The sequence below is a fragment of the Lissotriton vulgaris genome, chromosome 2_1, assembly GCF_964263255.1.
Source record: "Lissotriton vulgaris chromosome 2_1, aLisVul1.2, whole genome shotgun sequence".
Lineage (NCBI taxonomy): Eukaryota > Metazoa > Chordata > Amphibia > Caudata > Salamandridae > Lissotriton > Lissotriton vulgaris.
Genome location: NC_141687.1, coordinates 1,228,021,783 through 1,228,049,251, shown reverse-complemented (window position 1 = coordinate 1,228,049,251; position 27,469 = coordinate 1,228,021,783). Strand labels below are relative to the sequence as shown.

Below are 27,469 nucleotides of genomic sequence, written 5' to 3'. Positions count from 1 at the left end.
ATGGGCCCTGCTGTGGTCTGGGTAAACGCCTGGCATTTCCTAACTCATTAGGAAGACCTGATGCACGCTGCCGCCTGGTGGCAGACTGAGATACTGCTGTTTAGTTTGGAATGGTCCATGCAACTGTGGGGGTGGCACTTACTGGCCGGACCATGCTGGGAAGTAAAGACAAACTCCGCGAGGCTGCAGGGGTATAGCATTGCTTTAAAAAGACAGTACATATCCTAAATGCTGCCCTAGTAACATCGGTGTGGCTTCAGGCCCTTTCCTCTCTTTTCCAACAACCCATTTCACTCATTTTCATGGTGTCTGTTTGGAACCTAGGTTCCAGTGCAAAAAGATGTAGAGACACTGTGCTATCGACAGTGCTCATAATTTGGAGGGCAAGGTGTATCAGAAGAAAGGGTATAGAGTTACGAGGGTAAAGTTATGAAAAGCAGAGTCTGACAGTTAACATGTAGATTTATTTTTTTTAAAACAGTTGCAAAGATATCCGCAACAATTACGAATGTGACCTGCCTCCACATCATACTATTTCTTATATTCTTGTGAAGTAATAAGCTGTGTACTTTATTTCCCTCCACTGCATTTCCATATAGGTGTTAGGCACCACATGGAGCGCAGGCCACGTTGGCCCTCAGGAGGCTGAGCCTAACCTGCGATAGGGTCTGTACTGCAGCCCGCAGTGGTTAGGGCATCAGGAGGTGGCTTCATTCACTCTTCCCCCATTCCTGGGTGAGGAGCAGTTTTTTGGTGTAACAAAGTTAGCTAATGTGGAGGAAGCAGTACCATGGAGCAAGCTTGCAAAATTGTCCCTATAGTGTTGGTTTTCGGCCTTGGAACTGGCCAATGACAACCAAGGGTCTCAACTAGTCAAAGGTCCTAAAGGCCGACATAGGATGGACCAAGCCAACGCAGGAGAAAGAAACGCACAGTTAGGATGATACCCAAGCAAAAGGATGACTGATCGGCCTTTAAATCATGCCTTTGTGTTGGGCCAAGCTGGAAGTGAAAATAAGAACACCTGCAGGTTGGTGCTTCGAACGGAAAACAGACATTGTGTGTGTTCTGCTGAATGTGTCCTGGGGTCAGCAAATTACGCTGGGACATTTTAAAGCATGGGCAAGTTGGCAACTGCCCAGGCCTCCCACCTTTCATGGGGACCCCTAGTAAAGTTATTTCTCAGCCTTATCTCTTTCAGTTTCTATACCTCAACATCTTTACCTCTCTCTCGCTATCTCTATTTGTGTCTCTCTGTCTATCCTTGGCAACCCTGATCTCACTGCTCTTTACCCCTCTTTTTGTACTTGTCTGTCTACCTCCCTCTAACTTACATTTCAACTCACCTCCAGGTCTACCTTAGCTAGTTGTCTCACTCTCTACCCCTCTCTACTTCACTTTTCTCAAGCTCTCTACTTTGTATCACCCATCTCTCTATACCTCACCCAGTGGCGTAATGAAACTTGAGGTACTCCCCTGAAATGTACATTAAGGGGTCCCTGCTCAGGATTTAATCAGGAGCTCTTAGGCCAGAGCACTGTGCTAAGGAGGCCCCCTGCAGCTCGCCCCCTCCACTGCGTTGCCGGGGCTGTGGGGACCTGTGCTATGCCACTGACCTCACCAATCACTAAATCACCTCCCTTCTCTCAATTTGACTTCTGTATCATCCCAGCTCTCTCTTACTACCTCTATGTCATCTTCTGCATCTCTTTTTGTGCCTCACTTATCTACCTCAGAGCTCTGTCCATAGGTCCTCTCACCTTTTCTGTCCCTCCCTCTTTTCCTTCTCTCTACCTCTCTTTACTTCTCTATGCACTTGTTCTCTGTGCGAACAGGGGGCTGCAAATGATGTCTTGCCTGGGGCCCCTAAAAATCATTGAGCTCGCCCTGCGACTGATCTCCCCTCCTTTCCTGCACTTGTTACAGAAGACTGTGCTTTTGTAGAAGACTGTGCAATGAAAGAACGACTGAACACCTGAGCTGTCACAAAAGCCCCATCTCCGAGCGCCAGGTATCATATGTTCACACGCGCTTCCTGCAAGCTCATTTGTCGCCTCCCTTATCTGCGGTTGAAATGCTGCGAGGCGTGACCTCCAATCCTCAGCTGTGCTCACTGTGCTAATAACTGCATACAGGGCTTTAAGTGGGATGAAAAAACTGGGGTGTCTCTCAAATGGGTGTGGGCAATGTAATTAAGGGCGTGGCTTAAAACAAGTGAGCTGAAAATCTGTGTTTAGCATAGTGTGCCGCCCGTCTTGTATTTTGCTGTTCATGACCCAAGAGCGTCAGAGGGCCCCTGTGTACCCTACTAGTAGCCTCAATGGGTCACTATAGTCTGCAAGGGTGTTGGTTCGCTGTCTCATGGCCCTGAAGTTTGTGTAGGTCTCTGTGAGCTGCCCTGTGATCCTTCATGTGTATCCGCACCTCTGTGTCCTGTAATATGGCTGATGAGATACAGAGCTGTTTGTTGCCTGGGATGCCTACAGTCTCGCCCTGGCCTATAGGCAGGACATCATAACATCATTATGGCCCCAGGTTAAAGCAGTGCACTGGGCCCTGCCTGCCTACACAACCACTCACAGAAATAAAAATGTTTAACGGAAAATTAGTGTTAAATTTTGGACTGCATGGGGCCACTATGATCGTGGGGCCCCCGTTCAACTGTCCAGCATGCCCGTGCATTAAGACGGCACTGCCTATACGGCAATCAGGCAGTGCCCCATGGGCTGGTATGACAGATCAGTGTGTGAGCCATTTTTAGGTCGAGCATTCGAGACCTCTTGTATATACCTTAGTATGTACTTATATGTGTATGTATTTTGTGGGCTCTGGGGGTCCGCCCTAGGACTTGTCTGCTTCCACTTAGGGTCTGTTCAAGTGCCTCTATTTAACTGTCTTGATAGAAAATTACCAGCAGAGGTCAGTAAAATACCAGAATTGGTTTCTGCTGAGAGACTTTATTTTTTTTTCTGGCAACTGCCTCTATTTAACTTTCTTGATAGAAAACGACCAGCAGAAGGCAGTCAAATACCAGAATCACTTTAGCATTCTCTAGATACCTGTCCATAGAAATTTTCTTCCATGAGCACCCGTAGAAATTAATATTTTTTTCAAATCTTGTATTTTCAGTGATGTGACCACCAAAAGCCCTGATTTTAAATTAAAAACAGAGCTTTGGACTATACCATTTCCTGCTGAAAGGCAATATTTCTCTCAATGTGTTCCCATACCTGGCACATCAAGCAGTTTTGTGCTTACTTTTCCTCCATGTTAAAGAACAGTAGATGTTTCAGCACCCAGGCTAATGTGCTGCATAGCTAAATATATATAAGGTCCCAAAAGCGAGACCGATTGCATTGCAAGTGCTTGTTTTTGTAGTTGTGGGACAGTTTTATGGCTAGGTGGGCCGGTTTTTACCGTTGATTTCCCTGATATTACCACATTGTTAGCAATCTGCTTCACTAATGGGGCCGCTTTTATTTTGGTGCTGGGGCCTTTTTTTTGTCCCAGTCAGACCCTGGATGCCCACACGTGCCTTTGAGATGTTGCGCAACTCTACAGTGAGTGTGTGGGTTGGAGTTTTCTGTTTAGCTGCAGCACTACCCCGGAGTCTGGCATAGGTTTGTGCGTGCAATGAGGACGCCTGTGAGCTTCAGTGTCTCTCAGGAGAGTGTGCATGTGTGAGAGTGTGTGTGTTTCAGAGAGTGTGTGTGTGTTTGGAAGTGAGTGTGTTTGAGAGAGTGCGTATGCGTGAGTGTGTGTGTGTGAGAGAGAGAGTGTGTGTGTGTATGTTAGTCTGTTAGTGTGTTACAGTGTCTGTAGCATGTGAGGGTTTTAGGGAAAGCTGTGTTTAGCTGAAGTGTGTGCGTGTGTGGGTGTGTGTGTGTGTGTGGGGGGGGGATGTGTGTGTGTGTGTGTGTGTGTGTGTGTGTGCGCACGTGCGTGTTATAGTGTCCGTAGCATGTGAGGGCTTTAGGGGAAGCTGTGTTCAGCTGAAGTATGTGTGTGTGTGCCCGTGAGTGTGTATTAGTGTGTGTGTGTTACAGTGTACGTAGCATGTGTGGCAGGCACGCAACACCCATTGGGCTCACCGGGCTTCAGACCCCGGCCCCCCCCCGCCGTTTGTGTCAGCCCGGGCTGAAATAGATTCGCGGGCTGGCGACGTCTAATTGCAGCCGCACCCAAGTACTTCACAGGTCTTTAAAAGAACGTATAGAACGTATACTTGTAAATGAGGCTTTTGTTACGGCTGGAAGAATTAGCCCCCCAAAATCTTTTTCAGCCCCCCCCCCCGAAATTTGGCTATAGTTGCCTGCCTGATGTGACGGTTTTAGAGAAAGCTGTGTTCAGCTGCAGGGTGTGCGAGCGGCGGGAGGCAGCCTAAACCTGGACTGTGTGAGGCCCGAGGAGCTGTTGTGCATCAATCTCCCTCCATCCCAGGGGTGCAGAGCTATTGCAGAATGCAGCCCGTCTCCCTGGGATTTAAACGCTCTGAGAGTGACAGGTGATACATTGGGCCATAATACTGTCAGTGGTAATTTCTTTATGCCCTGACCCCTCCCTCCTGGAGCAGTCCGTCTCTGCTGAGAGATTAGACTGGAGCGCGCGTTCAGAGATGACAGAGAGGAGCCGAAAGAGAGCAGGATGGCGCCAAGGGAAGGGCGGAATCAGCCAGAGGGCAAGACAAGGGTGGAGGAGAGTGTACGCCACCGGCTTCTCATACAGAGAAATCTGAATTTGAGGCAATAAAGGATTCTCATCAACGGGGACTATTCTACTGGGTGTCATTGGTACCTTGTGAGCTGGAGAGGACACCCCAGGCAGGGCCTTGAATTCAGGGCATGACTCGGAATCCAAAGGAGCCCTGTCAATTTTGTCGAACTGGCCTTTACCCTAGGAGAGGGTGTGCAAGTGTGAAGCACTGCTGCTTGGCAAAACTGGCCCCTAGCACTACTGCTTTTGTTACTGGGCGCCAATATTGCTGCACCACTGCAAAACCAGCCTACAGTAACAAAACCCCACCCCCCAACGCTCTAAAACCAGCCCACACCACTCCAAAGCCGGCCCCCACCCTTCAAGCTTACCGCCATGGCCGGTTCGGCCCTACTTGAATTCTAAACACGAGCACCCACTTGCAGATGCTGCCTTGCTCATTATGTCCTTCCAAAAGCCATATTTTTTGGGTGTGGGCACCCCTTTTGTGAATGCTTATGAGGGACTCGACTATTAAGATGGCTGCAAGTCTGATCCATTTAAACAAGTAATGTGTTTTTAAGATAAGCAAAGCAACAGTGATGCATGACCACAGCAGTGGTAGCTGTACACTAAACAAATAATTCAGTACTTAATTTGTAAAAAAATAATAATAAGTGCCAGCGCTCTCATCAGGAGGCCACTGAAGTTTGCACCATACATTGCCCCTGTCATGCTGCCAATCATAGTAACAACTCAACTACTAACCATCACACACAAGTGCGACAATTCAGACTATTCCTGGCCCCCAAAGAAGGGCTTAAGCTATAGTAATTCTTTATGTATTTTGAATAAATAATTAACTGTTGTTGTGATCATCTCTAAATTAGCCAGACAACGCCACCTTTTCACAAGCACTGGTGTTGACAATTAAGTGCCCGTGTTGCACACCAGAAACTACATGCTCAAATGAAGCACTTATTTGGAGCAACACATCACACATGGACCTGGGAAACTTGGCAGCTATATGTCGCCATAAACCCACTACAGAGCACTGAGCAGAAGGAAATGAGTCCACATCAGTATCAAGTCCAACTGAATACACCTCTCTTCAGTATAAGTTCATCGCTGCACTAATCCAGGCCGGAAGTTCAGTGTTCAGGTGTTTTTTGACACGTAAATGTTCAGTCTCAGCTCACAGTTCAGGTTCAAGTCATCCCAGAGTTTGTGGCCTTGATGCCCAGGGAGCCTAATCTTTGTTTTTGACATTTGAAGCTTCATCAATCAGGGATTCCTAGACTACAGTAATGCTATGCCTATGGTTTGGGCAAGGTTTGGTCTTAGCAGACAAGGTTAGGTCTGTGCTAAGAGAAGGCGTACAAAGCCTCGACAAATTAAACACCTGAAGCCATATAACAATGATCGTTACAGCACAGGAGACAGCAAATCATTCTAACTGGCAACAAACACAACAGTACATCATCAGTGTACATGCACCATTCACCATAAGGCTTCAGAAGTCACCCAGACAGTTGTTGCAGCAGTTAATTGTTTTCAATCTATGTTCGTTGCAACATACCTTACACCACTTCAGCTAAGTAACTTACAGTCTAAATTACTCTCATGGTTCACCTCAGCCGAATATATTAGACCGAACACTTGCACACACTCAAAGAGTCGTGAACAACAAGTTGATCCAGAACCACCAGTTCCTTCTTCGTATGCGGAGTCCTCATTCTGGAGATAATGTCACTCCCATTTACCCTCCTTCTCTAAGAAAGTGCCAAATGCAAGCATGGGCATTGTGTGAGAGATGGGGGTTGATAACGTCGTTGGGGTGCAAGGCTGGCTTTGGTTGGCATGGGTAGGATTCCCTGATCCTCGTGCCATAGAAGAGGGTCAGCCAAGGGTCGTGGTCTGCTCGCATGCACAGTACTTGTTTGACGTGCACACGATTCCACCAGTCACAATTTCCAGCCAGTGAAACCAGGCCTCCTGTTCCCCATTAAGAATATTGTTTGTAGTAATACTGGGCCTGTTGTGATCGGGTGGCCTGATATCCCACCAGCGATACCACACCACCGGACACATAGCCAGAGCTATAGTGTGCAATCCTGGTACCCAAGTAACTCGCCAACAACAAACACCACAAGCACATCTCCATCCGCAGGGCAATGGGCAGGTCTGTCAGTCTAGATGGCACATAAACAGTTAAAGCGCTCCTTAATCCATAAACACCACAATGGTACGGCACTTTTTGTGAATAGTATATTTGAAGTGTAAATAACTTTGTGGTGTGTTTGTATGTGAGAGACAGTATGATTGAGGGATGAAGCTATTGTGAGTATGAATATGAATGTGTAGAGGATAATGTTTTAGAAAATTTGATTAATGTGTTGTATGTTTTGTACAAGTGTTTTTGAAATATGAAATTGGTGAAAATGTAACCAAAACAATGAACAAAAATTGAAAGGAAAAAATAAAAATGATTAATTCTGGAAATAAGCTGTGATGACACATATTGTTTAAATATTTATAATGATCAACAGTTAGGGAGGAGGAATAACTGTCCATTCAGTTCCCCTTTATTAATCCAAAATCAATAGTGGAATGGACACTTGTAACCGTGTACCTTTGGTTACTTAAAAACCCTCATCAACGCGGTGTACAAAGCGTGCCCAGCGGTGTATCTTTTTATCCGCTCTCCACTCGCGTTATGGTATAGTCATTGGGTTTATTAAGTTGTAATATGCCAGCCTCAAGCCTGAGGCAACCTCTGGTACTGCACGGTAGTGACCAGAAATCGTGACTCGCCCAAAAAAGTTGATAAAAAACAGAGCTGTTCTTTCCAAGATACTTTAATTAAACACAAAACAAGTCTGTTATTAAAAAATGATGGGGTATGATATTAGATCGTGTAACTGGGTCCAATCATACCACTTTAATGTTTAGTCGACATGTTTCTGCCCATCCCTGCCCAGCCGGGTCTATGGGGCATTCATCAGGACAATAAAAATGAATACGTTACTTACACTATTTGTGTAGTATTGGTATAGTGGATATCGTGTTTTACCACATGTTTTCTTTGCCAAGGTGTCTTCTACCTTGCCGGTTATTGTGGGTTAGCGTCCTTGGGCTGGCAGGCTGCGTCCTACGAAATTTTCGCTGCTTGTGCTGGCTCTGCCCCCGGAGTGTAAGTAACGGAGTGTAAGTAACGTATTCATTTTTATTGTCCTGATGAATGCCCCATAGACCCGGCTGGGCAGGGATGGGCAGAAACATGTTGACTAAACATTAAAGTGGTTTGATTGGACCCAGTTACACGATCTAATATCATACCCCATCATTTTTTAATAACAGACTTGTTTTGAGTTTAATTAAAGTATTTTGGAAAGAACAGCTCTGTTTTTTAACAACTTTTTTGGGCGAGTCACGATTTCTGGTCACTACCGTGCAGTACCAGAGGTTGCCTCAGGCTTGAGGCTGGCATATTACAACTTAATAAACCCAATGACTATGCCATAACGCGAGTGGAGAGCTGATAAAAAGATACACCGCTGGGCACGCTTTGTACACCGTGTTGATGAGGGTTTTTAAGTAACCAAAGGTACACGGTTACAAGTGTCCATTCCACTATTGATTTTGGACATATTGTTTAAATTCATATGTTGTTGTTAATTTGAACAAGAATAAGGAGAACAGTATTGGCATTATTTTGTTTGATAGCAAAATGCACAGGGCCGGACTGGGAACCACACCGACCCTGGCAAAGTGAACGGCCACCCCCCCCCCCCCCCCCCCCTCCCCACTCGGAGGTTTGGAGGTGCCGCCGAGCTCTTTGCGAGGCTGTGTTTTGGCCGATTTTGATACAGGGCCGATTTTGCAGCCCTGTAACAAAAACAGCCCCCGGGGGCCCAAAACCGGCCCCCACCTGTGGGGCGCACCGGGGGATCGCCCGGTGCCCGCTATGGCCAATCCAGCCCTGAAAATGCAGCACACATAGAAGTAACAAATAGCCATTAAGGATTGTTTATGTGCAGGAAGGGTCACCTTACTGCACAAACAATCATTCCCTGCAATGCAGGCACCCTTGCACTAAGGTGCAAGGGTGCCTGCGTTGGCGCTAGGTAGCTAATTTTAGCATTAGGTAAAAGACAGGGGCGTGCTGTATTGTAGTAAATATGGCGGATTCCTGTATTTTGAAAAACAGCACAAATTTGGTGCAGCTCTGCATTCTGACATTTTCTAGTAGATATGGCCCTCAGTATTATCTGGAAGCAGACAACAAATACTGCATGTACCCACATCCATTCAAAACAGTCGCCAACAAAGTGAATTCATAATGTAGAGCCATGAGTCAACATCTCCATGAAAACACAGGTAAAGAGTTTGGCCTCAATAGGTTTTCTTGTTTTTGAATTATTTGGGAAAATGTTTTAAAAAGAAGTTTTCAGATGAGGCGGACCGCAGAATGTTATTCAATATATCCAAGTAAACTGCAATAGTGAATTGCTAGGTGACAGATAGAAAGCAATATTTTAAGGTGCAGAGCTTGGAGAACATATCAGCTGGTGATATCCAGTTAAAATAATAAAAAAAAGAACACATGTCCTCTCCAGTACCCAAGTGTCCAGGGAATAAGACGGGTTGCCCGTAAGAACCGCCTTCAAGGTTTGTCTTTTTGGTTTAGAAAGCTGGAATAATCAGACCCCCTGGTACCTGAAGGCCATGATTAATTGACGACTTCGCAGAGGAGCATATTCTTAGCAAAAGAACATATGCTGGTCGAGCGTCGGCTCCTTCTACATCTAGACCACTGGGAGAAAGAGTTTTGTTAATGAGTCGCCCTAGGGCGTGGGTGAGCTGCTAATAATGCTGAAAAAAAGGTCATCATTCCTTGAATTATCCCCCTCCTGTTAGTTTTGGGATTACACATCTATCAATCTTTTTCAGCCGTTTAGTGTCTCATCCTTAAAAACTGCTTTTTCTTGTATCCTACTTGCATTTAGTTAGTAACTCTCAGTCTCCGGTCTTAGAGAAGCATACTTCTCGTGTTTTTTCTACTGTCTCTTTAATACTTAATTAGAAAAAAACATCTGGGGCCGTATTGTGAATACAGTCCACTTCCCCAGTTAGCGCCATAGTGCGCCGGGCGCAACCAGGGACACTGCACTGTATTTCAAAGAATGTGCTGCCCCATAACAGCCGCAAAATCCTGTAGCCCTGGGGCAGCGCATTCAAGTTGAAAAAAAACGGAGCAGCTGTTTAAAAAGCTGTCTGTGTTTCACAATGCAGGCATCAACCTCACTTCTTTCCTCAACCATCGAGTGCAAAGAGTGAAGTTGGGGGAGTACCTATCTCCATCCCTTCCTGTGCAATGTGTGGTCCTCCAGGGGTCGGCTCTTAGTCCGACCCTATTTAACATCTATGTGACCCCACTTGCCAGGCTTATTTATTTATATATTTATTTGAAAGTTTTATATAGCGCGAACAAGATCTTTACAGATATCAGAGCGCTTTACAAGGACACTGGGGTGATAGAGTAATACAATGTAATAGAATGTATTAGTTGAGGTAGTTAGGTACAAGGTGCGTAGTTACATAGGTAGGTCAAAAACAAGAGGTAGGTCACAGGTGAGGTAGTGTCGGTACAAGGTGCATAGTCAAACAGTTGTGCCAATAATATAAAGTACAAAAATAAGGAGCATATACTTGTTTAAGCGTGCTTAAAGTGTTTTTGGAGATAGCATAAAGGTGGGCATAGTTGAGGTGGGTGAGTGCAGGATGTATAGTCGCACAGGAGCATCAGTAGTACTAGAGTAGGGATCGTTGAGGTGGTGTATGTACAGTGTGCAAAGTCAGACAGGTGCGTCAGCAATATAACAATATACAAAGAGGGAACGTATACAATCAAGTAAGTCGATAATACAAGTAATACAAATAGACCAAGGGGGTCAGGCAGGTCTTACAGAGCAGATTCATGAAAAATACAGAATAATAGATCATGTGTATTTAGCCATGAGGATCGCTTTTACTTCTTTCTTAAAAAGTTTGTTGGAGGAGATGAGCCTGGTTTCAGGTGGGAGTGAGTTCCAGATCCTGGGTGCCATTCCTGAAAAGGAGCGTTTGTAGGTTTTTTCCTTCCGAAATCTTCGAGGCTTCAGCAGAAGATTGTTTGTGCTTCTAGTAGTTCTAGAGCCACCCGAAATTGTCAGCTTTTGAGTGAGGTAGGCGGGTGAGTTCATGTGTACAGCCTTGTGTGTCATGCAGGCGATTTTCAAATGTATTCTGGCTTCAAAAGGTAGCCAGTTCAGGGATTTAAAGTCAGGGGAGATATGCAAGTGTTTCTTTGAGCCAGTGATGAGTCTCGCTGCAGCGTTAAGGGACGCTCTTAGGGGTGCCGTTGTAGTTAGGGGGAGCCCGCAGAGGGCAGTGCTACCGTATTCTATGTGCGGGATGACTATAGATTGTACTGCAGTTTGGAAGTCTTTGGCTGGAAGGAAGGGTTTAAGTTTTCTCAAGGTATTGATTTGGAAGTTCGCTCCTTTGGTTGCCTTGCTGATGTGCTGCTGCATGTTGAGATTGGCGTCAAGTGTTATGCCATACATTTTTTTGAGTCTACGACGGTAGGTTGTACATTTAGAGCCGTTAAGTGCTTAAGCCATGTTTGAGCCATAGCGATTTTTGCGGGAGGTGAGATCAGGAGGAACTCAGTCTTCAGCGCATTGAGTTTGAGGTGATTCTCTGCAAGCCAGGATTGGGTGTTTCTGATCGTGGTGTTCAGAAGCATGATGTCCTTGGGAGATTGTATTTTGAGATAAAGTTGGGTGTCGTCGGCATACATGTGAAAGTGAACATTGGATAACCGTAGCAAAGTAGTGAGAGGTTCCATAATTAGGTTGAACAGTGTTGGGGAGAGGGAGGATCCTTGAGGGACGCCTAGCGATACAGGTACCGGAGAGGACATCAGGTTGTTACTTTTGAATCTTTGTGACCGGTTGTGTAGAAAGGAGGTGAACCACTTGAGAACAGTCCCAGATATGCTGATTCTTGTGTTTAACAGTTCGAGTAAGTTCTCATGTTTAACTGTAGCGAATGCTGAGGAGAGATCCAGAAGGATGAGGAGGCAGGTATCGTTTTGGTCTAGGATTTGGAGGGCGTCGTCCACTATGTGAGTCATGGCAGTTTCAGTACTGTGCCCTGCTCGGAAGCCTGACTGATGAGCGTTGAGGAGATCAAACTTATCTATGTGTTTCGTCAGTTGTAGCTGTACGCATTTTTCCAACAGTTTAGCGAGGGTGGGAATATTTGTAATAGGGCGGTAATTGTTCAGATCAGTGGGGTCTGCTGTTGTTTTTTTTAGTAGCGGTGTGACTTGCCCGACTTTGAGGGCGTCAGGGATGGATCCTTGTTGAAGAGAGCTATTGATAATCTTATTCCAGAGTGGGAGGAGCAGAGGGGTAAAGTCTTTTACAGCGTTAGCAGGAAGGGGGTCAGTGAGGTGATTGGATGGTTTCAGGGTGCTGAGCAATCTGCCAATTTCTTCTTCGGAGTAGGTGCCAAAGGATGACCATGTAGCATTGTTCTTTGGTTCAGGCACTGCTGTGTGTTGGGGGTTGAAGTAAAGGATTGCGTCATTAGATCTTTTGGGATGGAGATAGTTTCCTACGCGGATGACACCCAGATCCTTGTCTCTCTCTCCCAGTCTAGCGTCCCGACTGCCTCCAATTTTAGATCTTGTATGGAGGCAGTCGGCCAATGGATGATCCTTAATTTCTCTAAAACTGAATGGAGAGAAGACTGAGGTAATGGTGTTTGGAGGGAAAGATGACGTATGGTCATCCTGCTGGTGGCCAGACTCATTAGAAGCCTGCCCCACCCCTACCTCCTCTGCAAAGAATCTCGGGGTTATGATTGATCCTGCCCTCAACATGGGTAAACAGGTCAGCAGAACCATCTCCACCTTCTGGGGCATTATTCATGTCTTGAGGAGGATCAGGCATTACCTATCTCTGCAGGCAAGGAAACAGCTTGCTGTTGCCCTCATTTGCTCCAGGCTGGACTACTGCAATGCGCTGTATGCGGGAATGAATAAGAGTCTACTGCAGTGCTTGCAGGTAGTCCAGAATGCCGCTGCCAGATTTGTCCTAGATCTTCCTAAACGCACCTCAGCCACAGCGGCCAGAAAGCTGTTGCATTGGCTTTCTGTTGAGGACCGCATTCACTTCAAGACCCTATGTATGACATATAGGGCTTTAGCTAAAAACAGTCTCACTGGTGTAGGATCCATCTTGTCCCGCTACACTCCCTCTAGGGATCTGCGTTCCTCTGGCAGACTCCTCCTATCTATCCCCTGTTTCAGGAGAGCGAATGGGGTGGTAGGGCCTTCTCCACCTTGGCGCCCAAGTGGTGGAATGCCCTCCCGCTGGAAATAAGATCCCTACCCACTCTTCAGGCATTTAGAAGGGCTCTGAAAACACATCTCTTTGCGCAGGCGTATATGTAGTGGTGTATTGCTTACATTTATGATTTGTTTTGTTAGGCGCCTTGATGCCTTCGGGTTATTGTTTGCGTGGTATAAATTTTCATGCAATTCAATTCAACCCGCCTGCACTTTCACGGGGGAGAAAGATCCCCTTGCAGGGAGATACAGTAACTGCACCTGCCTACAGTGGGATGTCAGAGGGGCCGAGTGAGGTCCATGGGACCCCTTTTTCCCCTCCAGAGAGCTGCTTTTCGGAGACGCACTGAAAGTGTGCCAACTTTTTGTGGCACACTTTCACTACGCCTCCTAAAGACATGTGTGCCTCTGGTCCTGCATCCAGAATACGGTGTAGGCCCAGAGGCAAACTGATTTCCTCATTTGCATGGGGCCACGGACCCATGTAAATGAGGGAACGCCCTCTTATGGTAGCACTGGCGCAACATGTGTGCCAGCACTATCAGTATAACAGAAGAGGACGCACTAGCATCTGCAGACCCCTCTGAAATACCATTGTGCACTGGGGGCGCACGCGCTTATTGCACCCATGGGGCAAAATGGCCCCTGGTGGAGAGGATGTTGCTTTACGGCCAGAGTTGCCAGCTTTGGAACTGGAATATCAGAATTGAGTCTCGGCATGGATGTGACCATGTGTAATGTAAGTGGTGCTCATGCAAAGTTCTCCAATACCTTCGGGTTGAGCTTGTGCTAAATAAAACTAAAAAGAAAAAAAATGCTATCACTTTTTTACTTTCTAGACTTCTCCCATAATATTCAAATTCACCTATATATCATAGTATTTACACAATTACCCCTTTATTATGGATTTTAGGATTGCGCATTTCTCAAGGTTTCTAGAAATGGCCATCTTTTGTTGCTTTTATCACGGTTCACTTGTTATGGTTTTTAGAGTTGCCCTTTTCAAGGGTTTTAGAAATGTCTGCTTCTCTTGGTTTTTTCAATTGCCCTGTTCTCTTGGGGTTTACAGTTCTTTATACATACATACATACATACATATATATATATATTTTTATACACCTTTCTATCAGTTTTAACAATTTCCAATGTCTCAAGATATAAACAAATGCACATTTCATCAAGTTAAAAAATTGACCCTTTCTTACAGGTTTTTTGAAAGGCCCACTGCTTATGTTTTTAGGTCTTGCGCTTAGCGTTGCAGTGCGTGGCACTGTCGCGCAGATCAAGACCTCTTGTACGGGGTTCTAAAAGCTCCCTTGCCCCTGCTCCTCTGTGGTGCGCGCACACCACTGGGTTCAATTTATTCTACTTTTGTTTAACACCATCGCTGCTGATGGTTTTCCCCTCCTGTGCTGGCTCTCTTTTTTTCCCCCATTGTTCATGACGAGCTCAGCTCGTCATAAGCACAGTTCCACTGTACCTCATGACGAGCTGAGCTCGTCATGAGCATCGAAGGGGTTAAAAAACTTTGTAGCTGATGTGTTTCTTTAGAGGAGGGTAGGGGTGCTACTAAGGGGCTAGCACGCGCAGCAGTGCCTGCTCGCGTCGCTGCCGCTCTCCCTAGCTCCCGCTCCTCTGTGGTGCGCGTGCACCACTGGTTGCGATTCCCGCCCCTCTGTGTTATACTGTGTTCTCCCTCTCCAGATTTCAGTGATGCATTCGATTTAACTTGTGGTAGGAGATTGCATTATATGTTATTGAAATAAATTACTATCACTTCATAAAAACTCAAGTAGTCCTCTGCCGCAAGATTTGTCGGAGCTTGAATCCATTTTCACCTGGCTTCGTCAGCATGAGTGCTCACTGTGCATTCTCAGGCGGACAGCTGCAGGATTGTATTAGAAGGATAAGCAAAGGCCTCTCAGACGAACTGGACATTTCAATTGATATGCATAGAGGATTGCACTGCAGCGCGAGCTGCTCTCGACTCGCGAGCACTCCTGAAAGGCATTCACATATTCAATCACGCGACAATGCCTAAAAAGAGAAAATGTGTTTCACTGTCCATGGTGGAGGTCACCCGGAAGAACTCGAGCCTGGGGAGCAAGGCTGCCAAACAAGGGCTCATCCATCGAGCACAAAAGGCAAGGTCCCGAAAACTCAGTCTGACTGTGAGAACCCGCAAAACTTAACCCACAATTCCTCACTGGTACTTTGATGTCTTCCAGAAGATATAATCTATTATTGCTACAGACAATGGGACGTGGTGAAGACAGACACAGCAGTCATGTTCCATTTGCCAGCATGAATTATCTCTCGTGGTCTGTCCTTCGTTAGTTTTGGTCTCCGGGTGTCCCACTTTGAAAAGAGTCGGCGGCCATTATAACAAAGTGCATTGGAAGGCCATGCGCCGTTAAAGACTACATCTGGGCGCGGCAACATGCATACAAATAATATCATTATGGCCGAGCGCTTCGGAGAGCATGTTTACTTTGTTGTGGTTCCCGTCACCTTTCACAGCGGAATTGTTAATATGTGGTTTTAAATTCAAATATCACGCAGGGCTAATTTTCTTGTATTTGCTCAAAAAAATAGGTTACATAGTTCATGTGATTCTGCCTCCAGTTTTTCATGTGTGGGTGTCGCTGCTGGCAGAGACCGCGCCTTTTTCGTTGCATTGAACTTGAACTCTGCTGACCTTTCTTTAATGAGTGAATTGAAAACATCTCCAGTCGGAATGCGCCTATTGGACACTGGCTTCCCTGGTTTGTATTCATCTGATGAATTAAAGGGGCAGAATAGCTTTCCGAAATCAGAGTGTTTTCCTTGTTAAAGATTTCTGACATGCACTCCGTATAGCCATATCCAGAGTAACCCACTCGGAGCTCTGCCAGTGACCCCTGGAGGCCTCTGCAAACATTGTTGGCGGGGGATGTAACCGCACATTCGCAGAAATAAGCTCCTTTTACAAGAGCTTGTTACCAGCCCCGCCAAAGTGCTGACTCTGCACTTCTCACTGTGAGCCCCTTCCAGCGCCTCTCGAGTGGACGGGGAGCTGGCATGAAGAATTTTCTCTCCTCTCTGGCCTAGTCTGCGGAGTGCAGTCGAGTAAAACACTTCTGCTCCACCATACTTGGTCTGGGCCTAATTTATTACAAATTGAGTGCGGGGGGGCCCAAAGTATTTTTCAGGAGCCCGCTAGTGGTGCTGCAGGGAGCCTGGGCCAATTAATTACCAAGGCTGCCCAGATAAGGCGTCTGGACATCCAGGAATGGCTAGGACAGTCCCAAGTTGTCATCATCTGTCCCCCTAATATTACCACATACATTACTTACAGCCTAAAGACACACTGTATAAGTGTTTTGCAGGGTATGCAGACTACCATATCCTGCAAAACACTTATACAGTGTGTCTTAACAAATTCAAAACAATGCCAACAGCACAAAATCTCGTTCTTTCTAGAGTTGCCTGGTTTTTCTCTTTCCTTTGCAAATGTGTATTAGTGGTGTTGATATTTCTTGGTTTGACCGTCCCACCACTCTTTCCGCTGTTGCTCCCTTCACTTATTTCTGTATTTCTTACCCCTCTCCCCCCAAATTCCAAATGGATGTTTCCTTACACATATTCTTTGCCTTGCCTCTTTTCTATCCTTCCTTCTCTCTCTCCCCCTCGCTCTACTCTTTTTACTGCAGCTGTCTCACTACAATTTCGTTTTCAAGCTTCCTCTCAACTGCCATTCACTCTCTCTCGTCCTTGCACAATTCTTTTTTCTGTATCCCCTCTGCATCATCACTAATGCCTTCTATTCTCTCTTCTCCCTCTCTCCTCGCCAGTGTTTCAGCTAATTTTTAGGTCGAGCCTGTAGCAGCGTGCATGCAAAAATGCAATGCAATAGCTATTGCTATTGGTGTTGCATTATTATTAGCAATGGCAATATATCAAACTTTAATAATGCGAGACCTATTGCATTGCAAATGCTTGTTTAGAACAGTTTTCACCAACTTTGGAATTCCCATTGCTTGCAATTGTTGAATTTACTGTAGTCATTATTTTCAGCTATATCATCCCATATTCTATTTGGAATGGTCATTATTCATCATTTATAGCTTTTGCCACTGTTCAAATGCTTTTGAATAACCCTCCTCATACTTTTTAGAAGAGTCTACTCTTGTATGATTTGAGGAGCAGCCTGTCTAATGATTCATATAGCACCCTTTCTCTCTAGATTTTTAGACCAACCATCTCTCTTAATTTTTACAACAACCATATTTTTCTAAAAAAAACTAAAATAACTTATCAAGGTTTTCAGAACAGCCCACCTCGTGTTCTAAGAATATCCTAACTGACAATTCTTATAACACCCTGTCTTTTGGTGCATAGAACAGGTCAAGTTATCATTCTTTGAATAGACATTTTGGTAGGCCTTACAACAACCCACCTGATAGATGTGAAACCAACCAGTCTATTGGGTTTAAGACTAGATAGGATAAAATAACTCGGCTCAACTGCAGAGTGTGTGACATCACAGTGATATTTAACACAAAACAACTGCACGAGCAACCAAAATGTATTTTTTGTTAACACCCCCAGTGCAAAGAGCCACCTGTTCAAACGGTCACAGAGTAATTCAGTCACATTTTGTCAACAGTGTGTGCTAGAGTTGCACCCGCTCGCCTTCTTGAAAGATGGAAGGAATGGGTGAGGGATTAAACAGTGGATCACAACACATAGGATAATGCAATAACCAACAATACTATTTCTTCCACCTCTTACCCAAAGAGTTTATTCCACTACACAATCTTTAAACCTGGTAGGTAACCCCACTACTTTAATGGATGATCATCTCTGGCTCTCACTCTCATAACTCCTCAGCTCACTAGCACCTGTTGGATCAAAGTAGGAGGAGTCACCCTCAAATACAACTTAAAACACTCAAGAAGTTCCACCCTTAGTGGTTTCTAGCTTGTTTGCTAAAAGCAACGGAATAATGCCCAAGCTATGTATCTGTTCAATGGCCTTCAAGGTTTGATCAAGATAACACATGACCCTTTTAGCCACTGTCCATTCTCTAACAAGATGTAACAAAAGAAAAGATACCTGCCAGGCAGATTAAATATAGGCCTCACAAGGAGGTCCTTTGATAAATTAGGAACCACCCAAACCAAAATGGACCAATTCAGTACATAATGAAAGTAAATACACATGTTATTCCATAGAAAGATTTTTTTTTCTTCAATATATTAGTAACAACAACAAAGGTTTTTCTAAAAAACACATCATTTAACAAATATAGTCCCATCATACAAAAACTCTCATACCTTCATACACACCAACATATCAAAAACTCTCATTCCACAACCAGGCATCCAATACACAGGTACATAATAGCCATGAGCTGATCTAATAGTAATAGTTGGAACATAGTCATCAGGGGGATGGACAAGGGATCAGTCAAACAAACCCCAGATGACAAAAAACGCAGACGCGTGTTTCGGTGTAAAGCCCCGGACTGGGCTACACCTTCTTCAGGGCGATGATGTGCAGTTCACAGTGGGACAAACAATCTGTAGACAAAAAATATATACATCTCAGAGATAATCAATAATGAATGATCAATTAATTTAACATAGCTGTTTGGGTGGTTAAATAAGGAGCAGAGATATTCAAAAATTAAGAGAAAATAAAGGGCTTCGGACATACTGCAGTCTTATACAAACCGACAACCAAAGTGAATATTTAACTCATAGATGCCAATTCACATCTATATATATAAAAAAACAAAAGTATGTCTGTTTGTCCTTTATGCATTACTACACCATTCATCCGATAGCCATGAAACTTTGGGAAGTTGTTGAGTACACTCCCGCGAAGGTCTCTGGCAAAAAAAAAGAAACATTTGTTAAATATCGGCACCCCAGGGCCATCATATTATTTCCAATACTGAACGTTTACATTTTACGGTGCGACTCGCTTTTGCAGTGACCATCAACAAAGCACAAGGACAATCGCTGCAAGTGTGTGGACTAGATTTGGAGAATCTGTACTTCTCACATGGACAACTGTATGTGGCCAGCTCACGAGTCGGAAAACCTTCTGATTTATTCGTGTATGCACCACATGGAAAAACAAAAGATACCGTGTATCCACAAGCACTCGAATAAAAAAAATATTTAAAAAAAAATTATTTTTAAAAAAGTGTTCAAAGTTGTTGAGTACACTCCCGCGAAGGTTTCTGGCAACAAAAACAAATGTTAAATATCGGCCCCAGGGCCCTCATAATCTTTCCAATACTGAACGTTTACAGTTTCCGGTGCGACTCACTTTTGAAATGACCATCAACAAAGCACAAGGACAATCGCAACAAGTGTGTGGACTATTTATTTATTTATTTATTTTATTTATTTAAAAGGTTTTATATAGCGCTACTGGACCCAAGAGTATCAGATCGCTCTACAGATAGGTAAACACATAGAGACAAAATTACATAGTGAATTAAACTAACATAGGATAAGGCATTTCAGTTAGACGAGGGAAATGAGGAAAGAAAGTAACCAAGAGATAAATAAGAGAGACGAGGAAGGTTAAAAATAGGAGAGAGAAGGGAAGAAGGGGAGGGGGAGTGAAAATAGGAAAAGGAAGAAAGGGGGGGGTGTTGAGGAGATTACAAAATTTGGAGAATCCGTGCTTCTCACATGGACAACTGTATGTGGCCAGCTCACGCATCGGAAAACCTTCTGATTTATTCCTGTACGCAACACACGGAAAAACAAAAGATACTGTGTATCCACAAGCACTCGAATAAATAAACATAATTAAACCAACACTTTAAAATGTTTTCCATAGTAAAATGAAGAGGTTTCAATAAAAATGACACAATGTAAATTGAATGTTATTATAACAAGTTTCCTTAAATTTCCTTTCTTCTGAGATCGCAGCAACGCGCGACGGGTAAGCTAGTTATATATAAATTAGGGATACAGGAGAGAAAATGCAGATATCCAAAGGTAGTGCAGATAAAGTAAAAAACAAGGTTAAACATTAGAACAAAACATATAAAGTGCCCAGGATCATAGTGAGAATGAAAAGGAAGAGGTGTATGGGTAAGACCATCGCCCAATCTAAAATGTAGACACAAACAGATATCGCAGGGGGTCCAGTAATGCAGAGGTCCTAAAATGGGGAGCTTCAGGAATTATGATCCTAATTACAACTCTAATGATCAAATAAGACAAGAACCCTTTGAGAGACCAGTCCAATCGAACCGTTTTTTAGGCAACGGCAGAGGGATCTTCCGCCCAAGAACCCGGAACCTGCATCAGAGGAGTTACCATCAGGTTCAGGGACAGAGTCAACCCCAAATGTATATCCAGACAAGACAACACCAGTACTGGAAAACATAAAAAGTATCCTAGTATTCAACCTCTCCAAATCGGATATTGAGCCTGGAACAGTCTGTTTACTATCTAGGGGCTTGTCCTTTGTCCCATCTACCAACTTTAGCAAATGTGAGTTTTTAAAAGATCTGTATTTGTTTTTCTGCAAAATCAGGCTAAAAATGTTTTTCTTGAATAGACCAGCAACTGAGAAATCGGATAATAGGTCGGGTTTAAAACCTCCTCTGACTTTACCCCCACACCCGAAGACATTGGAACCAAGGTGAGCATTTTTTAAATAGCGGTTACTGCTTAAATCAACAAGATTGTGAAATATGTTCCCAAACCTCCACCTAATCTTCCCAGAGAAGAAGAGATGTCTCTCACTTCTCTCAAGACCAACAAACTACTTACCATCAAGCCCTGTGACAAAGGTGGGGGAATCGTGATTTTTGACACCTCCACCTATGTGGAAAAAATGAACCACCTACTTTCATCCACTGAACATTACAAAAGGATTGTAAGGAACCCGGAACCTGCCCTTAAGCGCCGTATTTTACATCTGGTTGAAAGGGCGGTTGATATGGGCTACATCTGTCAGAAGGAAGCCGAATACCTGACCCAGAGTTTCACTCGGATGCCCATCATCTATGGGGTCCCTAAGACCCATAAGAACACTCTTGATCCCCCCCTTAGACCGATCGTATCTAGCATCGGATCGGCAACGGAGCCACTCACTAAATATATTGACCAATTTTTGAAACCTTTGGTCATGAAACTGGAATCATATGTGAAAGATACTGGTCATCTTTTTTCCAAGGTTAAGGGGACTCCTTACCTGGAGGATAGAAAACTCTTGGTCACCCTTGACCTTGAGTCATTGTATACAAATATCCCGCAGGAAGGAGCCCTGAGAGTGGTTAAGGACATCCTCTTATCTAAACCTGAGGTCAGCAATGCTCCCTTTATTGTCCAGTGTCTCGAGGTGGTTCTCTATGAGAACTACTTCGAGTATGACAATTGTTTTTTCCAACAAATCCAGGAAGTTAGTATGGGTGAGGCCTGCGCTCCCAGTATTGCGTGCCTATACATGGGACATTTTGATCAAATTCACATTTACAACGAAATGGCCCCCTTCCATGAAAATGTCCGGGCTTGGTCTCGGTTCATTGTTGACATCTTTTTTATATGGAAGGGGGACCAGAACTCACTCAATGAGTTCATTTTGTGGATCAATGCTGCAGACCCCAACCTAAGGTTCTCTGCTCATTATAGCAATTGCATGATTGAATTCCTTGATATTTGGATTGAACATCGGAACCGTGAAATGTATGTATCCCTATTTACTAAACCTCCCTCGCTGCCAGAGGGATAGTATTCCGTTCAGTCAATTTCTCTGCATCCGGAGGAATTGCTCTAATATCAAGGACTTCCTCCACCAAGCAGATATTATTAAAGAGAAACTGAGATATCGTGGATACCCTCACAAACTCATTAAAGAATCTTTCAAACATGCCAGATATTTCAATCGAGAGTCCATGTTTGAACGCAAGAACAGAGAATCCTTGGATAAAATAGTTTGTGTGACTAGACATTCTAACCTTAACAACAAAATGAGACAAGCCATCAACTCAAGTTGGTATCTTCTAAATCTGGGCAATGATAAAGAACATCTGCCTAAACCTTTTTTTGCATTTAGGAGGAACAAGAATTTGAAAAATCACCTCGTCAGAGGGAAACTTCAGGAATGCCAGAATCCTACTCAGAAATCGATCCATGGCCTGGGTCCAATCATGGGAAATCACCGATGTGGCAATTGTCAAGCCTGCCCCAACGCTATCATTGGAGATACTATCACCACTCCTAAGTGGTCTGTTTTGGAGAAAATCCAGACCTACCCTAGCAGCGATCCCACGGCATCACGCAAGAAAAGGGAGGTTTTTTGTATCTATTTCTTGAACACGGTGGAAAGCGGCCTCAATGAGGAATGCCCTTGGGCAAATACCATCCTGTGAGTGACATCCCCAAGCTTGGGGCTGTTTCTTTCCTTATCTTTTGCATTCACCCTTGGTTGGTCTATTTGGACCCCCTGGGCCTCGCAGGACCTTCTCTGCGCTCGCGGTCCTGTTGTGTACTGAAATTTTGACTGAGCGGGACAGGCATTTTATTGTATATCACCTATCCGTATTTTCCTCTCATCTTTGGTTTGAACTCTTTGCCACTTGTGAGTGAGCTCGACCTATGTTCTGTTTTTGTTTGGTGTGGGCTCCTGTTGGAAGTTAATTCCTTCCCTGTTATTTGTACTTCTTTCTGCTGAATTATTTTTATTCGTCACTGCAGTTCTATTATTTTTTGGACCTTACCGATGGGCGGATATGACTTTTTTTTCATATTTTGTGAAACTCTTGTCAATACAACTGTTCGCTGAATTCGGTCGATGTTATCCCATTAGTGGCTCTATAGTGCTTTGTTTATGTTTAGTGATCTGACGCTCTCTGATGCGTTGTTTGCGTCCGCCTATGACCTTTAAATCCTCGCACCGGATCTTCTTCCCTCAGATGCCTTCTATCACGGGAAGCGGCTGAATTCCCGGTTTTTGATTTGAAGACTGTTTATTACTGGTTATCCATCGCCTCCGCAGGTAAGTTTGATATTTAGTGTGTGCGGGAGTTAAAGCTACGACCCTATAATTTCCCCGGTATCTTTCCATTAGACGGGTGGAACTGCGCTCTTTAGCCCCCAGGAACTCCCAGATTGGTCTCTGCATTCATAATATAGTGCTATTTCGATAACTCCCGGGGCCTGCTGGCATTGTCCCTGGTAAGACTCTAAGGGGAATCTCGTGTTTTGCCCAGTAGCGATCTTACTCGATTGTGTGTCTGTGTTCATTATGTAATTATTATTATTATTATTATTATTATTTATTTTTGTAGAGCGCGTAGTCACCCGGAGGTATCCCAGCGCTAAAAAGATCCTATCTCCTAAGTTAGGAGGAACAAGGGAGACAGAGGGGTAAGAAGGGGAAGGGGAGGGAGCAGAGAATTGGCACCTTACCATGTTGCCTCCCACCTTGTATATGCTCACGGTATATATGCAACATTGTGAGAATCACCGCCCGTATCCTGAATGTTGGCCCTACACCATCGGGTTTTCCGATATGGATAGAAGTCACCCCTACCACTTTTCCTTTACTCTAGGTTATTTAACCCTAATGTTTTAATGCCGGGGTATCTCTATGGAATTATTCTTATCTCTCAGGGCATGGCCCCCCAGATTACGTTCTTAAAACTTCAGGTGCCATGGTGTACTTTAGTACCAACTGCTTCATATTGACTGATCCACCTTTTTAAATATTTTCTTTACAAAACGAAGAAATCAGCTTGAACTGTATCCATTTGCGGAGAATACCTCCTGAACTATTAGTATCTTTCGCTCTTCGTCATCTTCCGGACTTGGCGCCATTGAACAGAATTTAACATGGGGATCGCCCATAAGAATGACCTTCACCCTCTATGGCAGGCCCACCTTTACCCTCTATGGTAGGCCCCCCTCCACTCAATATGTCTGGAATGTAACCCTCTAGGGTGTGTTGGTAGGGAGCTTTTCTCTTTAGTGCCCCTATACTATATTGGGTTTAAGTAGTTAGATCTTTGCCGACATTTTTGTCCCCCCTAGAGCATTTCCTGAAGCTCCCCATTTGAGGACCTCTGCATTACTGGACCCCCTGCGAGATCTGTTTGTGTCTACATTTTAGATTGGTATGAGCCATTTTGAGATCCTTGGTCTCCTACTTGCATGACCAAATCACATTGGGCGATGGTCTTACTCATTCACCTTTTACTTTTCATCCTCACTATGATCCTGGGCACTTTATATGTTTTGTTCTAATGTTTAACCTTGTTTTTTACTTTATCTGCGCTACCTTTGGATATCTTCATTTTCTCTCCTGTATCCTAATTGATAGATAATGTGAATTGGCACTCTATGCGTTACATATTCACTTTGGTTGTTGGTTTGTATAAGACTGCAGTATGTCCGAAGCCCTTTATTTTCTCTTAATTTTTGAATATCTGCTCCTTATTTAACCACTCAAACAGCTATGTTAAATTAATTGATCATTCATTATTGATTATCTCCGAGATGTATATATTTTTTTGACTACAGATTGTTTGTCCCACTGTGAACTGTACACTGAAGAAGGTGTAACCCCGTCCGGGGCTTTACACCGAAACGCGCGTCAGCGTTTTTTGTCATCTGGGGTTTATTTGACGGATCCCTTGTCCATCCCCCTGATGACTGTGTTCCATCTATTACTATTAGATCAGCTCATGGCTATTATGTACCTGTGTATTGGATGCCTGGTTGTGGTATTAGAGTTTTTGATATGTTGGTATGTATGACGGTATGAGAGTTTTTGTATGATGTTGATATGTGGGACTAGATTTGTTAAATTATGTGTTTTTTAGAAAAACCTTTATGTGGTTGTTACTAATATATTGAAAAAAATGTATTTCTATGGAATAAAATTTGTATTTACTTTTCATTATGTGCTGAATTGATCCATTTTGGTTTGGGTGGTTCCTAATTTATCAAAGGAACTCCTTGTGAGGCCAATATTTAATCTGCCTGGCAGGTATCTTTTCTTTTGTTACATTTTGCCTTCTCCCCATTTACCTGCCATTTATTAACTGGGGGTCCCCCTTCTGTTGAGCATTCTCTAACAAGAGACTTGACTCCTTAATTCTTTCCAACCAAAATGGTTCACTGTATTGGTTCTTGTTGAATCTCAACTCATAATATTTAACTGTAACCTGATCACCCTGTTTTACAACCGATTTCCTTACAGCATTTCTTTGTTTTCTTGAATTTTTATCTAACACCCGCTTGTGCACTGCATGTTAATCCTTCATTTCATAATCCTGCTCCTACCTTTTGCAAACTAATAACTGACATGGTTGTAACTTTGTGATAGCCAATCTTACTCTGAGCAAATCAAATTGAGTTTTCCCAGTTATCCTATGTGGAATGTTCAATGTTTTCATAAAGCTGCATTCTCAGGCACTCTATACTTCTGTGCTAATCAGATTATTTCTTTTTATAAATGGTTGGATCTTTCAAAGCATGTCAATGGGAAAGGCAATCATATGACCTGTAAAGCCAATACCTACTTTTTCCAAGGACCATCAAGTAAGCCCAGGGATGCCAATCAGCATTTACTAGATTTCATTGTTTTATCTAAACATCAGTGCAACTCACAAAAGATCCATATATTGGTTTATCAATGACCACCAATAAGCCATCCATTCCTTCCTTCTTCATTTCTTCATTTGTAAAGATGGCAGCTCCGGGGGAGTATTTTAGCGTGGCAGTCAGGTGTCCTGTCGGACATGCCAGGAGCAGCGGTTGCAGGGCGAGGTGGTGGCCTTTGACTACCAATCCAAGATGCTGGCGCTCAAATACCCTTCGTCTAGTGGCAAACTTAACCACACTGATATCTTGCTCCTAAATCTACAATATGCCTCAGATGTGCAAGTAATTACTGACCGCACAGAAACCCCACCTCCTTTAGCATCGCTTGATATTGCCAAGCTAGCCAATAGAGCAAAGATGGAAAAGGAAGAAAAGCTGAGCCAAGCTTATGCAATTAGTGCTGGTGTCTCTGTAGATGGACAGCAGCTTTTCCAGACCATTCACAAAACCATTAAAGATTGTAAATGGCAAGAGAAAAATATTGTTGTGTTGGAAGAAGTAATTATTTCGCCACCATATAAAGTGGACAACTGTAAAGGAAAAAAAGGCAGCTTATTGAGTCCTGTACGCAAAATAGTTGAGAAGCATTTTAGAGATGTGGAGAACCAAAAGGTGCAGCACTCACCAGCTTCACAGTCACAGAAGAAAAGTGCCCTGTCGTCCTGAGCATCACCCCATGTGAATGGGGGGGGGACTTCTTCCAAGATACAGCAGAGACAGCGTGGGCCTCAAAGAGGCTGAAAAGCTGCTGGGAATGGGGAGGGATGGTTAGGTTTTATTTCTTGTTGGCTCTCACGGAGAGGGCTGATGTCCAAACTTTTCCTTCTTCATTTGCCAGTCATTCAAACATGCCCTCATGTACAAGAGTGATTGATTTACTTTGTGAGGAAATAGGGACAACTAAAATGTCACCGCACATACTCAATTATGGGCACTTCATTTACTATCCAGAAGGCATGTAGACTTCTATCCAATACTATTTGCATGGACAACTCTTTCAGAAATACTATTTTACTTGTGCATTTTTTGGCCGTTCTCCATGTCCTTCATCCATTTTTCTTGTTGACACTGAGCACACAACATTCTCATAATCAGATAAGCATGCAACTGTCATCATCATTCCATTCATACTCACTCATTACCACCGCACAAGACATATGTAACAAAGAATCTGCAGGGATGTCATAGCATCCAGGAATGTGTTCAATAATACAAAAATATTTTTGTGATTTACATGCCAACTTGGCTATTCTGAGAGAAAAGTTTTCTGAAACACCACTGATCAAGATGCTTACCAACAGCTTGTGGTTTGTAACTCCCACAAACATTCTTCTCCAATGGAAACTCTTACATGTATCCCAAACTCAGACTGCACATAAGCAAATGTGGCTCACATCCACTGTTACTATGAATTGTAAAGATTTATAAAACGATTTTGGTGAAGGTACGAAGTGCAGTTAACACTTCAGTTCCTTCATACTACTTTCACACACTTCTTCCCGTAAAAAAGCCAGCTCCCTTCTTAACCATTCTCCTCATTATTAAACATTCTCAGCATCATTCCTGATTAACTTTTAAAAATAGTTCTTTGATGCTGGTAATTTGGAAGGTGGTAATACTACTGATGGTGTTGGGTAAAGCAAATTATCAAACACATAACCTAAATATTTTAGTCTGAGCCTTAAAAAATTGCATTTGACCTTTTTAAAAAAAAAAAATAGACCATTTTAGTGGCTTTTCTGTAACATTTTTC

At 43.7% G+C, this 27,469-nt stretch overlaps 1 protein-coding gene and 1 pseudogene across 5 annotated transcripts in view; both read left to right on the top strand.

The window, feature by feature from the left end:
* The window catches only part of B3GAT1 (beta-1,3-glucuronyltransferase 1), a 312,275-nt gene that overhangs the window by 100,146 nt on the left and 184,660 nt on the right, over positions 1 to 27,469 (top strand). The gene's annotated exons all lie outside the window — the stretch shown is intronic.
* Positions 25,802 to 26,404, top strand: LOC147732416 (protein LSM12 pseudogene; annotated as a pseudogene).